This window comes from Engystomops pustulosus, chromosome 1, assembly GCF_040894005.1.
Source record: "Engystomops pustulosus chromosome 1, aEngPut4.maternal, whole genome shotgun sequence".
NCBI classification, from domain to species: Eukaryota; Metazoa; Chordata; class Amphibia; order Anura; family Leptodactylidae; genus Engystomops; species Engystomops pustulosus.
Window position 1 is genome coordinate 170,553,562 of NC_092411.1, and position 15,045 is coordinate 170,568,606.

A 15,045-nucleotide genomic window follows, 5' to 3' on the forward strand; every position below is an offset into this window, starting at 1 on the left:
TTCACACTACTAAAAACAAATACAAATAGTTATAGCGTACTATTGGACTGTAACTAGATCTATTATATAAATCATATTAATACACACAGAACTGAGATGGCATACAATCGTATATCATAATATAACTATAATAGATTGGCATCTTTTTCCTCCCCATAAAATGTCCAGAGTCCCTTATAACAATGAATAAGATCTTGCCCTAGATTGATTCTTTGTGGTTGACGAGTTTGCAGCAGGAAAATCCAATAGGATTCTCTACTGTATACTTTTTTGATGTGATCACCCCATTTTGATGGCCTCAATAGTTTTTCAATGCCTTGCCATCTAAAATGTGTGACCTCTTTTTTATGAATCACTCTGAAATGCCTGGGCAAAGCTGAAACATTCATTTTGTTATTGGTAGCATTTAATACATGCGGATTCCCACTTTTAAAGGACAAGCAGTGCAGCCCACATATTGCTGGTTGCACAATGTGCAGGTCACCAGGTACACAGCATGTGTGGTAGTACAGTTCATATATGTTTTTACAGGGTAATTGATACCACTAGTTGTTAAAAAAAATTGTAATTTCTGTTAGAGTGACTACATGCTATACACCTGGTGTGCCTGCACCTGAATGAGCCGGTAGTTTGTGAGCCGAAATGGATCCTGTCACTCTCAAAGGACGCTCCATAAACAAACTTGGCAAAAGAACTGAGCCTATGGTCGGGGCTCTTTTTGCAGAGAACCTAATCCCATTTGTTAAAATGTCAAGCACTGCTGAATCTTTTTGCAAAATTGGATTATTTTTTTTTATTATATGTGTAATTTAAGTGTATTGTTTACTGTAAGTTGTAGAAAACGCAATCTGATTGTGTTTGCTCAAGCCCTCATTCTTATTGCGATCCTTCAACAATGTGGTACGTTCCATTTGATTGACTTTGTAACATGCTCTGATATAATGGGAAAGGGGATAGTGTCGCTCTAATAATCTTTTTTTTAGAAGAGTTGCTTCCTGCTCAAAAACTTTTTTGAACATTACAATTATGTTTTAATCTTATGAGTTCTCCATATGGGAGGTTAGTTACCGTTTGTTTAGGATGGCAGGATCTAGCTGGGAGAAGAGAATTCCCAGCAGTTTCTTTTCTCTAAGGAATAATAGTCGATTGTCCATCTCACAGACAAGTCAGACAAATGTCCAAAAACACTAGATTGTGCCCACAATGACAAAAGGTAAATGACAAGTTCCAATCATTGGAATTGCAATAAATCATGAAAAGATGGAAGTCAGCTGCTGTACCCATCCATGTCCATACCTAACGACCCATCCAACCCACATGCTAGAGAAGAGGATTATTTATGGAGATAATAAATGTGTCTTCCAATTGGGACATGTAAATATTTGCAAGTGAGGGGGCTAAAACGTTCCCATAGTGGCTCCTCTCACCTGCAAATAAAAACTATAAAAAAAAAAAGAATTACCAAGTTTTCAAGTAAGAATTTTGATATCTCAAAGCGGACCTGTCAACAAATTTTGACCTCCCTGACCAACAATACCGGCTGATAAAGGGTTACAAGTCCTCCCCATACCACCTAAAATTAGCTGTCAGTGGGGCACTGTACCATAATTATAGAGGGTTTCCTGATATGCAAATTAGCTTTTCTGCTTTTCTCACTCTTGTCTCCTGGCTCTGACACTCATCCTCTCTCAGGCTGGCAGTGAGTCCCATTATTCTTACTGACAGCTCTGTATCTCTTCAAATCACTGCTCTGCCTCCTTTTACTTAGGGACCGAGGATGGAGAGGAGTAGAAGTCCATGCTGTGACTTCATGTGGTCAGATACTTGCATTGGGTACAGTTTGCTATTGTTAAGACACTAAAGTACCTGAGATGATGTCAGGTTCAAAAAAGAAAAAAGGGGATTGCTCCAGCAATTGACGCGTCAACTTTTTTCCTACATGTGTACACTTTGCTCATGTTTTTATACCTTATTATGGAATAAACGTCAATGTTTTTATGCTCCCCTGCTGGAGCAATCTCTTTTTTTCTTTTTTGAACCTTGGATCCTTTCCCTGAAGCAACTCAGTGTTCCTGCTCCATGTGTGGTCTCTCATTTCTCTGCGGATTACCTGCGTTCATGCTGCTGTCTACATTTGGTGAGCTGTGTCCATTATTCTTTTGCTATATTTTTGCTTTGATGTCACTCAGGTCACATGACATGAACTGTGACCAGTAAGGAGGCATAAGGCATGGGGAGGATTAGATGGGAGGGGCCGGATGAGCAGGGAATGTCCCCCTCTGATGCCATGTAATATAAGATAAAATGTGATTTATGTGGATGTAAGCCAAACAATTTTTAGCTAAAAGAAGGGTGTCAGTCAGTTAGTAGAGCTCTATATGACCCTGTCACTGGCTGCATATGTGCAAATGTGGTGACAGGTACACTTTAAGAAAAAAGGTCTGTAGTTCATGACTGTAAGTGCTGTATCTGAGCATGTGGTTCTTCAATACACATAAACCTAAGGGCTGTGAAATCACTTGTGGCCCGTGAGAAAGCATTAATATTCAGCATCTGGTTTAGAAGTTGTAGGAGGTGCTTACGGTTTCTAATAAAGTATAGGGTGACTTTATTAAGTGACTGGAGGTAGTAGTCCAGCCATACCCCTAATTTCTCTCCTAGACTACAATCCCTGCCATAATAGGATGGCAATAAGTGGCGGTACAAATAATTCTTGTATACATGAATATACAAAGTATATATTCAGCAGTGCCCTAGCAATCATATGACTTTCCTGACCTGGAAGTACTGTAGCGATCAACCATGTGTATAAGTGATTAACCATGCTGTAGCCTTATCTGCGGCCATTGCACCCGAGCAGGAAGTAACCCCCATATGGTTTAATCATCATGCTTACTCTGATAGGTTTGTGATCGGGTAAGTTGTTTCATTTACACATGTGTGTTAATTGTTTGTAAGAGCCATGGTGAAAGACACCACAGGGTTTCAGAAACGCATCACTTAGTTGTAACTCACGTGATGTCCTTGATGCAATATGAATAAAGATCAATACATTTTCAAGCAAGAGAGCTGGATCTTTTTTTTTCATTTTTGGATCGGTATGCCTATGCAAAAAGGTTTGGACCTGCGCTCAGACAAGGCAGCATAATTCACAGCATACCCCACAACATGTGTGGAGATTACCCAGACATCTCTTTCTTCAAATTCTGCAAACCGTAAGTTAAAGCTTGAAGCCATCCTCTGATTAGCAGAATATGGTTGTATATGGCAAGTTATCGAGTTTCTCACATCGTTTAGTAATCATGAAGCATTGATACCTACTGCAAAAACCAACGTGGATGTCTGAAAAAGTCGCTAAACTTAGTACAATTTTTATGCGCAAATAATCTTCAGTTAAGAGCAGGCGCAGGCAAGGGGTTGAGTAAACATTTGAGACTTTTGTGCAACTTTTCAGACAAAAGCCTCAAAAAACCTCATTTACATCACATGCTTCATTTATCAAGATAAATGCAAGCCCAAAACCTTACAAAAAAGATAAACTTCCCTCATGATGCTACATACAATATATATGCTACATACCAATCACATGCATTTAACACACATTCAATCAGGTTGAGCCCTACCCACTTGCATTTGCATTGTGTTTCTAAATACAGCATGTGAATGCATGCAAATTTTACAATGTACCTTACTCATGTAATCAAACACTCCTATATACAAACCCATATATATAATAAAATATGCACAGCAGGGAGAAGGGACAGCCTACACTCTTACTGGACCATGACACCGCAGAGGGCTGACCCACAGTAGCCCAGACCCTATTCCTACTCCTCCTGAGTCACTTTAGTTAGCATCCTGACTGCCCACTTGATTAAGGTACAGCACACCAGGAATCTGCCTGTTTGGCCAGATTGCCAGTGTGGACACTGGTAGCATGTTGCCTCCGATGCCACCCACACTTCTCCAGTAGAGGTTACGGCCCAAGGCGAGAGTCTCAATCGGCCTCATGGCAGGTGCACCTGCTCAAGGAGCAGCAAACTCCCCTCCATATTCTCAATTGAATGCAGCCTTGAAACATGCTCATTTAGATCCAAAATCTGGGCTTCCAGCTAACTTTGATTGGTGGAAAATCTAAAATTTGGGTGGTTGCTTGTTATTGCAGAATTAAATCACCTTTTAAGGATATAAAAGGTAGCTTTCAAAAGATTTAAAAGCCGACTTAGGATTTATAGGCAATCACTTTTAATTTAAATGTTTTTTTAATGATTTATCTTATTTTTATAACTTGCTCACGAGCTTCTAAATATAGAAGGTGTGCATGTGAGTGGAATAATTCTTTAACAAAAATGTTTATGACATAACTTCGATGCTTTCCTTTCACTCTTAAATGTATAGAAAAAACAAATATTTGACTGAGCATCTCTGACCATTGTTTGTAACAAAGAGATATTCTATGTTTTCATTACATGCCTCTGAGATCTTTAAAGAATACAAAGCAAGCATATTCATATATGCTTTATATGTAATTGGTATATGCGGAAAGACAAATATTTACATGGCTTATTTCATGCTAAAAGAAAGCATCCATGAATTTACAGTTTGCCACAATACAGACAGCTGAGGCAGATTTCCCCTCACATGATTTAATTCACTATTATGAATAAGACCACTTCAATTCAATTCACAGGATAAAAACAATAGCGGAATTAGGTAGGAATTCACATTCACGAATTTGTGTGTTGAGATATATACAGATTGCAAGTGCATTTAGTAAAATGGATGGAGGAAAATTTATAGTTCAAAAGAGTAATACAGAAACACGATTAATAGATATAAATAAGATGAAAGGGTTAATTAAAAAAATATACACAGTTATTATGGAGAATGGGGAAGAGTAGAGAAGTACAGTAAGTCTGAAGGGCTGCACTATGTGTAGTTTGCCTGTGTAGTGTATTTCTGGTGCCTTGTGCACTGCTCCAACAAAGTGCACCATTTTTTTTTGGTGCACTTTTAACAGGGGCCATGCAACACACTTATGTCGGACTTGATATTAAATCTGGCGCACAGTACGACTGCGCACTGGAACGCCCCCTTCAGGGCAGAAATTTGTGTCCCATGAAGAATAGTGCAGCCACTCCACAACACAAATGTGGTGTAGGCACTGCAAAGAATGTGGTAATAATATTGTATGTAGTGGGACACCATCAACAAGTTAAGGATGTTAGCATATGTGCAAAAAACGCTATCCTGGGTACAATAGGATATAATCAAATGTGGCAAAAAATACAAAACTTGAAGTATGCACCACTCGCTCCTATCCCAATAAAAACAGTTTCCTCAGTTTTGTAACTATTTTATGGAGTAAAAACACAGTTATACCAAAATACTACAATGTAACATGTAAACATCTAATTTGTAGCAAATATACATATTCACTTTATTAATGTCCTGTTAATTTGCCGCTTGTCTGCATGTACCATATGGATAGTGCTTTATATACCACTTTTTGAGTATAGATTTTTTAAATACATTTTTTTAAAATATGTAGGGGTGCCTTCTTAAAATATATATCATATTTCAGCGTCAAATATTTGAATGCCCATTAGATATTGTCCTTTGTAGTGTGATATATATCGTCGGTTGACGTTTTAGTCATATATTTCAGTGTCTCTATGCAAGTAGTATGTCAATTATACAAGGATAGTGCAGTATTTCACGAATTATTCACCCCTGGTGTCCTGGGAGGTAACCTAGTAGCGTAGCGTATGCTCTGCTTACAGAATTGATGACATTTTCTTTTATACGCATGTGTGGTTTAGCACACCATAAATGGAAGAAGGGCAGTAGTTTTATCGCGATCTCCATGTAGTTGACAATCCTGTTGTATAGATGGAGAGTTTGTCTTACTTGCGCGTCAGTTGTCATGAATTGAGGCACATCACAGATCCAAGGATGGCACCCATTTGCTCGTGGTTCCTATTTAATAAAGGCAGCTGCCTCTCCCAGTGAGGTATTCTCTGCAATGAAATGTCCTCCATGGGTAATTTTAGGTTATCACTTGGACACTGGGGGGTTTTACATGTGGCAAATAGAGAATTTCTCTGTCCTGAATGTGGCAAACACAAAGTTTGTTATGTAGCTATTACAGATCGCCAATCATTCACACACTGTTCTTCTGTTTCACCAAACGCGTTTCAAAGGCTCAACCTTCTTCATCAGTGGCATACCAAACCATCTTTTATCCATTTTATTAAGAAACTGATGGAAAAACAGGACTGGATCTTTGGTTTATATTCATAGTTACATATACAACCGTAATACCGTCTCAATATTACATAAAGAAATTGTTTTACAAAGAAAATTAAATGGAAATTCAGTTACGTAGACACTTACAACAAAAATTGAATTATAGAAAATTTTTAGAAAAACATAATTTACAACAAACACATAAAACTTGCAGCAAAAACATGGACATAACTAGTGTAGTGCACTAGGTATCCCCTGAGGAAGCCTGCACGACAGGCGACACCCATGGGGTCTCTTCTCTCCATCTCAGACTGATGGTCAATCACAGCTATTTGGTAATGTAACATAGGATGAATTGTTATTAGATCATTTTGCCCAATGTATTAAGTTTATTATTATGTTAGATATTGGTTTGTGCATTATATGCATATATTATATATACTTTTTCTTGGGAGCTATACCATTACATTACCATTGATGTAAATATATGTATTACCGTATATACTCGTGTATAAGCCGAGTTTTACAGCACAAAAAAATGTGCTGAAAAAAGCCCCCCTCGGCTTAATACACAAGTAAAAAATACTTAAAAAATAATAAACATATACACACCCTCCGGTGGCCCAGATGTGCAGCACTGCTCCCCTGATGTCCGCTCGGCTCCTTTTCTGGCTTCTGTGCCAGTCTTCTTTCTTCTGTAACATTGTGCTGGGCGCCGCAATGTTTTCTATCCAGGCGGTGCCTAGTATGACTTCAGCAGCAGCGCGTCATACTATGTGCCTGCCGGCCGGGGGAGTACAATGGCGGCGCCCTGCAGAAGAAAGAAGACGGGCACGGAAGCCTGAAGACGAGCCGCACGGACATCAGGGGAGCAGCGCTGCGCATCGGGGCCACCGGAGGGTGAGTATATAACTATTTTTTTTTTTATGCTGGGCTGGGCTGTATTCTACTGGGGGCAAGCTGTATACTACTGGGGGCAGGCTGTATACTACTGGGCTGGGCTGTATTCTACTGGGGGAAAGCTGTATACTACTGGGGGCAGGCTGGGGTGGCTGTATACTACTGGGGGCAGGCTGTATACTGCTGGGGGCAGGCTGTATACTGCTGGGGGCAGGCTGTATACTGCTGGGGGCAGGCTGTATACTGCTGGGGGCAGGCTGTATACTGCTGGGGGCAAGCTGGGCTGGCTGTATACTACTGGGGGCAAGCTGGGCTGGCTGTATACTACTGGGGGCTAGCTGTATACTACTGGGGGCAGGTTGGGCTGGCTGTATACTACTGGGGGCAGGCTGGGCTGGCTGTATACTACTGGGGGCAAGCTGGGTTGGCTGTATACTACTGGGGGCAAGCTGGGTTGGCTGTATACTACTGGGGGCAAGCTGGGTTGGCTGTATACTACTGGGGGCAAGCTGGGCTTGCTGTATACTACTGGGGGCAGGCTGTATACTATAGGGGGCTGGCTGGCTATATACTGGGGGGGGTCTGTGATCAATGCATTTCCCACCCTCGGCTTATACTCGAGTCAATCGTTTTTCCCAGTTTTTGGTGGTAAAATTAGGGGTCTCGACTTATACCCGTGTCGGCTTAAACAAGTATATACGGGTATATGGATTTTGTATCACTGTCCAGCTTACCTGGCTTTTTAAGTGTTTTTAACATGTACTGATATTCTCTAATAAAATATTATTCTTGTTCCATATACACATCTCTCTTTTTCTGTTTTGAAAAAAGGTTAGTAGTGCACTTCTCTCTTCCCAGTGGTAATACAATCCACTTACTCGTAAGAAGCCAAAAATTTCAAGATCCTCATTTATCCCCTTGGGAGCGAGGGTGTTAAATTCACCCTTAGTAAATCAGCCCCATTATTCAGTAGAGATAGTAGAAGAGTTATATAATTGGAGGAATTGGTCAACATAAATACTGCCAATTCTAAAAGAAATTGTGAAAGACTTTCCGGAGACCTGGTGGAGAATTCCATATAATGCCTGTACACACCCCTTGTATATGTCCCCCATGACTTGTAAAGCGATAACGGAAATTTGAAAGCACCATATAATAAAAATTCTAATTATATAATTATGTGTTTTATTTGGATTCTAATTTTGTTAGAGCAAACACATCAGGAGGATGCAACAAATCTTTAGGAATTAGCTAAATAATCCAATGTCCAACAGCAAAAGTTATTTTTGTGAATCGATTCTGATTAGAACTGATTCATGTAGGCATATATTTTATATCAAATAGATTTGGAACGCATGACCATAATGAGCAATTACCACGTGCGCTGATGTTTGTAACAGGGTATCTACTGTTTAAAGTACCACGCACTACTACTGGAACTATGAGATATAATCGGAACTGTGAGTAAAACTATACCATACAAACAACTTGTGGTTACTGACTGTCCTGGATACTTTTGCTACTACTATTTTTTGCTATTTAATTCGATGCATCGGTAATTCTTGTCTAAAAAAGGGCGATAACATAGCATTATCTACACATGTCTTTACTAAGAATACAACTGTAAGACTATTGAAAATCAACACGTTCCTGTATTATCCAACAAGATTGTATTGAATAACATTTCTTCTCCAACTGTTATTGTGGCAAAATTCTGCATGATATAAGTATTGGTTGATACAACCAACATAATTTTGTTTATGTTTGTTTTATTGCAAATTTATTGTAAATTTTTTTTTAACATTTAATTTTTTTGTATATTATTGAGTAATTTTTAAGAATTTTCTATATAATAAAAAGGATGTGTTTGCCATGACTCCATAAGTGGTGCGGTGTTATCTCTTTACATATACTTAATATTATTTAACTTGTATAACATCTGTTGCTTTGGTTCACAATGAAGGGTTATTTATGACATCTTACAAGTGGCAGTTGATGTAGATGGGAACAGGAAAAAACAATGGGGACCTCAGGGTCCTGAGGCCGCATTTTCATCGGATATTCCAACGATTTCTGTTTTGCAAAGAGGATTTTGTTTCTTGCGACACAAAGCAGGGGGGCGGGCTGTCGGACGATCCGACTGATTTGGAGTGAGTGCGGGATTTAACTTTGAAATTGTGTCACAAGCCAAACACTTAGAGCACCGGGAAGAAGATGGTGAACTCCGGCGGACCTGAGCGGGGAAGCGATACATGCAGGATATCGGGCGCACGATCTACACTAATCACGGCAGAGTTCATCCGCATCGGACATTCTGGATCGGGGATCACGCAGGGACCAGGTAAATAAATGTGCCCCAATATCTCCTTAGAGGGGATGAGGTTGCAGTTCAGTTGCATCCTCTTATTATGCAAAGAGTTTATGGCTTCCTCCAGAGTTGATTCTATTTGCCAACTTGTGGCAGGGCATGTTTGAGCGGGCGTCTACGCAATTGCAAATTTGTCAACTAATCAGCCAGCTGCAGTCGTGGAAACTGGAGTTTGAAACTTTGTTTCAACCAGTGAGATTTCTTCCACATGTTAGTCAATGTAAAGAAATTGGTATAAGTTGAGAAGACTGTATAAGGTGTAGTTAGAAAGATATAGAGATAGAAGGATATAGAGATGGAAGGGGAGGAATGGAAAGAATAGAGGTCTGAAGCCAAGGAGGGATGATTGCTACTTGGGGCTGAACGGACAACATATAGATGAATGAAGACATAATGGGGCAGATTTATGAAGCTGTCTGAAAGTCAGAATATTTCTAGTTGCCTATGGCAACCAATCTCAGCTCCCCTTTAATATATTCACTGGTAAAATGAAAGCTGAGTTGTGATTGTTTGCCATGGTAATAAATTCATCTATATCTGCAAACCAGAGCGAACACCATTGCTGGTATTATTATTGTCATTGTCTGGGTCTGAAAGGGGGTTTCAACTCTAGGAAAGAACCAAAGTTTTCTGTCCTGGACAGTGGCATATTAAGTGTCCCATGGCTCCTGGGCTGTTCACATGTGTCCAAACCAACCTTGTGCCATGAGACCTAAACTCCTCCACCCAACGACACCACCGCAGACCATACTGGCCCCCCTTTACAGAATTGTCCACAGCAGAGCTCCCCTTTAATGAAATGACCACTGCAAATCCCCCTTTAATGAAATGTCCACTTCAGGGCCCACTACAGTGGACTACTTAACATCAAGACCACAAATGGTGAAAATTAGTAACAATACGTCTGAAGTGGCTGCGAGTAATATTGGTGCCCCACAGGGGACGGTATTGGCTCCTTTTTTGATCACCTTTTACACCGCAGATTTTCAAAAAAGAATGGAAGTGAGTGCTTCATGCTAAATTATTCAGATGACGCTGCAATTATTGGGTGTATTAAGCAGGGTGATCTAGAAGAATATAGAGTGACTGTGGACTCATTTGTGACCTGGTGTGGAGCTAACAGATTAGAATTAAATTTAACAAAAACAAAAGTAATGGTGATTCATTTTCTGAGGGCCCCGAATATGAGGCATGAGCCATTGCAGATCAGGGATGTTAAGGTGGAGCAGGTCTACAGCTATAGATATTTGTTGCAAGATCTCAAGATCTTTGTTAGATAGGGAGGAGTGGAAACTGCGGTATCTCCTGGAGAAACACACCAATTTGTCAATAAATTACCAGAGCTTCGAGAGAACTTTCCAAGGAATAGCAGTACCAGAAGCTACATGGACACCAGACCCAGCAGAGACCACTTTCGATCCTTTTCACCAAACTAATAGAGAAATGGATGTCAAGTTTAGCAGTTCCAGACCTGTATAGTTGGAATATTGTTATGTTTTAAATGCACGGTGTTAGAAAAAGAAATAGCATAACTTATGTGCAGTAGTTTATACTAAGATGTTACCAAAGTACACAGGGAAGGAGGCAGTGTTGGGGTGTCAAGGGATGGGATGGAGAAATCAGAGGAATATTGTTTTAGAGAGCTGGGAGAAGAAGGAGGAAGATATCAGAAGGTGGCATGTGGACATAAAGGGACAAGGGCTACCTACCTTCATGGTGGGGGGGTCTCAAAAAAGAGAATGGATAGAGCTGGGATCTCATACCCCTTTAGTGTGGAAAAAAAAGAAGTCAACAGGCAAATTTATCCAGAGAGGGGTTTTTGCACTTCACATTTGAATATGTGTGGGGGATGGAATGTAAAGGGGTAGGGGGATTCTGCTGTTCGGGAAAAGGATTTGTTTTACTTAGTGAGGATTCGATGATCTTTGCTGGCCTTTCACTTCTGGGGAACCTAAATACAGAACTAAGTCTACTATAGATAGATTATGAGAATTATGACATGGAATGTGAAGGGGTATGTTACCCTTGTAAACGAATGTTGGTGTTAAGCCACCTGTAAAAAAATTAAAGACGGATGTCTTGGAAGAGACGCACCTAACAGAAGATGGCATACAGACGATGAATAAATTATGGATGGAACAGGTATGATGATAACAAGGATTTTTTTGCAGAGCTAAAAGCATGGATATTAACAGAACCAGGGGTCCAAAAATTTATAGCGGGAGATATGAATATGGTCCTTTATGTAGGGGAAGATAGAAAGAGAGATGATGGGAGCGCAAGTATTCCTAGATTGCATGACTGGGTGTTAGACCCAATTCTGCCAACAATGGGGCAACATGATTTATGGCAAACCTTCTACCCTAATGACAGAGACTATACACACTATTCCCTTGCTAGGGGAGTATGGTCTCGGATCGATTACTTTCTGGGTTCCAGGCGATCATGAGCTGCATGCTTGTGGCCAAAATCAGTGATCTGGTGATTTCGGAAGATGTACTACTGGTGTTGGAGGTGAAAAACATCTTTAAAGAGAACAAGGATATTTTATGGTGCTTCAAATCGCTAATGAGGAGATCATGAAACACATAGGGAAAATCAAAATTGCAGAGGCCGGATCATGTCATATGTTTCTTCTTCTTCGAAGAAAACAGACATAGCGTATCAAGTTGTGAGTGAAGGACTACGAGGGACTTACATACAGACCGATATCACTCATAAATCTGGATATAAAGATACTGTCTAAACTCATGGTCAACCTTTAGCAGAGGTCATGTCGAAATTAGTGGGGCCCCACCAGGTGGGGTTTGTGAAAGGAAGGTCAGAAGTGACCAATATTAGGACAGTTCTTGCAGTACTGGAAGCAGTAACCTGTATTGGGGGGGGGGGCAATGCATTTATCTCTCGATGCTGAGAAAGCGTTCGATAATGTAAACTGGGAATGGATGCACTTAGTGTTGGATAAGTTCTGGATTACAGGGCCTTTTAGGAACTATGTATTATATATTTCAGCAGCTTATAGCTCCCCACAGGCCAGAGCATTAAACTCACAAAGTAAAATATTGTCCCAAACATATAATCTCAATTGCGCACCTCTAATACAGAAAATACTACAGGAATTAATAAGGTGGGAGACACTACTATTATCGACCATGGGGAGAGTGCATCTTATAAAAATGGTAAATTTTTGTAGATTGTTGTATCCCCTTCAAACTCTACCATTACTGTTAAGACATGCTGACTTCCCTGACTTCCAAAAGTTGTCATCGGCACTGCTTCAATTTTTATGGTTGGGCAAAAGAGGATTGTGTTTAATAAGCTGGCTCTGCCGAAATGGGATGGAGGGGATACCGATGCCTCTATTGAGATGTTAGGTAATAACCTAACGGGCCAGTTTCGACATACCGGGGACTGGATACACAAAATGCATTGACACTCAAATGTGGTACTAGAACAAGAACTAGCTGGTAAAACACAAACTAGGGGGCCTTACTCCATTAACCTCTACTATTACGGCGTCTATCAAAATATATTAACGGTTTTTCACTGTTTAACCCCGAAATGGAAAATAGCACCCAAAGTCGAAAATGCCACTTTTTTGCCATTTTGAAAATTATAAAAAAATTCTACAAAAAGTGATCAAAAGATTGTACAGTGCTAAAAATAATAGCATTGAAAAAGTCATCAAAAGTTGCAAAAAATGACACCATCCATAATAGCTATGTACATCAAAGTATAGAAAAGTTATTAACATTAACATGGCAAAATAAAAAAAAAAAATTTGTACAGGTTTTCATTTTGGTAAATGTATGAAAAAATGATAAGGCCTACATAAATTTGGCAATTCCAGCCAAGAGAAAGAGAATGAAGTGCATCACTCACCAAAAAAATGTAGTTCCTTATTCAAGCTGGTGGAGCATAACAGAGAGGTGCCAGAGTGTTTCGTGCTTGAAGCACTTTTTTAAGTCTGTGACATAATGCAGTGGGCTGGAACTCTGTTTTAATATGTGTTCCGGCCAGGTAACCATAGCAACTATACACAAAGAAATACAGCACATATTAAAAACATTGTAACAATGCAAATCATTATTTCTATAAGCTATAGCTATTTCAAATGGAGACATATAAACATGTTGTATAATTGCTAAAATATATTGAATCTTGTTTTTAGAAAAACATATTTAGCTTGTTCCAGTTGTTGGCCCCATTGCTTTTGTGTGCATAATCCATCTATCTCCGCACCTGAGCAACTCCTTGTTCCTATTGCCGCCAGATGGGTTAACGTTAACCATTTCAATGCCTGCAAACCACAAGACATCTAGGCAGCCAGAATCTGCTGCTGTAACGTGTTCAATAAGACGGGGTGAACCATGCCCAGTTCGAATGCCCAGTCCGAAAACGGTTATGTAGGTGGTGAATCGTCTTGCCAATATAGAATCTACGGCACGGGCAGAGGATGACATAAACCACATACTGTGATTTACAATTAAAAAATTGTTTTACTGTTTGGCAGATGTCACCCATAACTATTGTCTTTTTGCCAAGATTGTACCTGCAATGGTTACCATGGGGAATAAATTGATCCAGCCATGTGTTCTGACTTGTGTTCTACTGCATCAGAATGATATTACCAGGGCCGCATCTGCCATGCATTTCGCCTCAGGCGGCAGAATGCGGATCCCTTTAAAGAACGGCGAAATTTGCGGCTCTAAAGAGGGCGCCCATTAATGCCCGAATCGCCCACCAGCTAAGACACAGGCGCGATTTATATGCGAAGCAACGCAGAGCCTATCCGGCTGCTGGCGTTGCTCCGTTCTATGGCGGCGGATGATGACGTCACACCGCCTGTGTCACTGTGGGTTTCAGAAGAGCCGCACACAGACCAGTGCTGCGCCACGGGAGTGAGTATATGTTTTATTATTTTTCATGTACTCTTATTAATTAAATGGTGGGGAGGTGGGGATTAATAAGTGGGTGGGGAGGTGTCATTTTATACTGGGAGGGGGGTGCTGTATATATTGTATGGGGCTAGAAAACATTTTATACGGGGGAGGGGAATGCTGTATATATTATATGGGGCCAGAATCGGTTTATACTTGGGGGGGTGCTGTATATAATATATGGGTCCAGAATCGGTTTATACTGGGGGGGGAAGTACTGTATACATTATATGTAGCCATAATTGTTTTATACTGGTGGTGGTGGTGGTGGGGGGTGTTGCTGTATAATCATTTTATACTGGGGGGCTGTATATATTATACGAGGCCAGATTCTTTTTTTGGGGGTGGCTTTAAATATTTATATGGGGCCAGTTTTCAGCTGGGGGGTATACAGTATATTACTAAGCTGGGGGGGCTGTATATGGGATACAGTATATTACTAAGCTGGGGGGCTGTATATGGGATACAGTATATTACTAAGATGAGGGCTGTATATGGGATACAGTATATTACTAAGCTGGGGGCTGTATATGAGATACAGTATATTACTAAGCTGGGGAGCTGTATATGGGATAAAGTATATTCCTA

At 40.2% G+C, this 15,045-nt stretch overlaps 1 protein-coding gene across 3 annotated transcripts in view; it reads right to left on the reverse strand.

Annotated features, from left to right (window-relative positions):
- The window catches only part of NRTN (neurturin), a 488,581-nt gene that overhangs the window by 303,854 nt on the left and 169,682 nt on the right, over nucleotides 1-15,045 (reverse strand). Inside the window, exon 2 of one of the 3 annotated variants that reach the window (XM_072113847.1) lies at nucleotides 13,400-13,550. The exons of the other annotated variants lie outside the window; for them this stretch is intronic. The gene's annotated coding sequence lies outside the window, so the exon portion shown is untranslated. The remainder of the gene's footprint in view (nucleotides 1-13,399; nucleotides 13,551-15,045) is intronic. 3 annotated transcript variants of the gene reach the window in all.